Genomic DNA, 2,329 nt, shown 5'->3' with positions numbered 1-2,329 from the left:
CTTCCTTCCTTCCTTCCTTCCTTCCTTCCTTCCTTCCTTCCTTCCTTTCTCTCTCTCTCTCTCTCTCTTTCTCTCTTTCTCTCTTTCTTTTTCTTTGAGAATGACCTATTGTCACATTGAGAGGAACTGATCACTTCTGAAAAAGATGGGAGAACTTAAAGAGAACCACAATTCCAAAGATAACAATTCAGGTAAAGGTCCAGAGCCACTGCCTTTTCCAGGGCACAGACAGTGATTTTTTTTTGGGGGGGGAGGGAATTAAGAACAGTAATTACTGACTTGCCACAAGGTAACTTAAGTCATTTTAGATACTGCTCTCTCAAGCACTGATCTGATTTTTCAGGGAGTTACACATTAGGAACACTTGCTTCTTACCACAGGTGGGATCTTCTAAGTATTTTCTCCTTAGAGTTTTAACTCTTGCTTCAGAGATTCTTAAAGAACTTTTCATTCCCTGCTTCCACCATGCTCTGAGGTAGTTCAGCTTTGAAAAAAGTTTCTGCTTTCTTATGGCACTACTTTGAGAAACCTCCAGTTTCTGGGCAAAAAACTTTACTATTACAATCCATTCCATTAAATAAGAGGTGGCATGAGAAAGACTGTAACCACATTGGCCAATGTGACTCTCCAAAAATGAGTGTCAGAACATTGTACAAGACCAGTGCAGAGACCAATAAAAAGGCTATTGCTTAAATGAATAAGAGAGTTCCTGCCTAAAATACGACTTTTGAAATCTTTTATTTTGAAAATTACTTTCCCCCTACTCTCTTTCCTTTGTATCTTCTTCCTTCTTTCCTTTACTGTACTTTCCCCTCTCAATGGCCATCCCAGATTATTTCTTTCATCTTTGCACAGCCATGACTACACTAATAGACCTAATATCCTACACTAATAGTCCCTAATATCCCTTACCAGACTGACCTGCAGCCCACGGTTCTGGGAGCTTCATTTAAGCTCAGGCCTGGGACTCCAGTCCCTTTCTGGGGTATGAAAACCTAGTAAACCTATCTCCAGCTCCAGCTCCACATTATCTGTTCCTGGACAGGGACCCTATTATTCTGGCTCCCAACTTGCAGACTGACTTCTTGACTTGGCCTTGAATGTGTCATCACTATGGACTTGCCTGGCAGACACTGGACAGTCTGACCCTGGTTAGTTTCATTTGTCCTGATCCTTTCATCTCCAGCTTGACCATTGATCTGCCTCATAATCATGAACTTGTCCGATGATCTATATACTTGACTGACCCTAACTAGCATTCCAGGCCTACCTTGCTTGCCTTGCTGAGCAGGCACTTGTCTACTGACTCCTTGTCCCTTAGAAAGCAGCTGGAACTCAATGAAAATTAGCCTGGGTTTTCCTGAGCCTTAAGCAGAACATCATAGAGCTGCACCCACCACTGAGCAGAGCCTATGATCCCTTCCATTGGATCAGCCTGTTTCTGGGCACTGATGTCTTCAGTGCCCATCACCTACCTAGCCACCATGATTTTGAGTAAGGCCCCCTGCACCCCTAGGATGCCCAGTCTCTTGTGCTCCCCAGAGGTGGCCTGGACCCTTCTTTTCAAGCACACTGAGCACACACACTGGGCTTTAAGTCCCTCATATGCCATGTCCACTTCCCAGGTCCTTGTCCCTTTTCCTGGCTCTTGACCCTTGGAAATTGCCCTGTGGCATCCCGTAGCAATTAAATCATTCTACACCCTGTCCATTCTAAACACTTACTCCATAAATTGTGAGGGAGACCTACTGAGAAGGCAGGCTGCAGTCAGGGCCATGAGTGAACTAAGAGACTTTAATAGTCCTGACTTGCCTAAGCTTGTGCATCCTCCCACATTTTCTGCATGGTTTAAGTATAGGGCTAGGCTGTGTCTGACCCTGGTTATTGTCACTGAGTCTTATCCTGACACTGACTGACTTTCCTGCTTGAACTCAGACCTGCCTCACCATCATGGACATGCCTGCTCATCTCTTCCCTGGGCCTGTCCTTATTCCCTGTTTCTGCTTCTCAGGGCCTATGGGGACTGGGCCGGCCCTGGTAGGTGAGGGCTCTGCCCTGCAGGTGTTGTTATCACACTCGGTGGCTTCTTGTTCCTTAGGGAGCATCTGGTTCCCATTGTCCTTTCACATCACTTTTCACACCTCTTCAAATTTTGTCTTTGCAAGACCAAGTTTCTGTGTCCATACCCCATCTCATCTTCTGCCTTTCTTACTCTCAAAGTCTCCTCTTTCTCATCCTCCCACATCAACATGTCTTCTCACCTGCTGATGGACTGTTTCCTTCTTGCTGTCCCTCCTTGACTGTGTGAATCATGGTCTGGCTTTCCAGT

This window comes from Oxyura jamaicensis, chromosome 1 (genome assembly GCF_011077185.1).
Source record: "Oxyura jamaicensis isolate SHBP4307 breed ruddy duck chromosome 1, BPBGC_Ojam_1.0, whole genome shotgun sequence".
NCBI lineage: Eukaryota > Metazoa > Chordata > Aves > Anseriformes > Anatidae > Oxyura > Oxyura jamaicensis.
Note: the sequence above shows the minus strand (reverse complement) of the source record.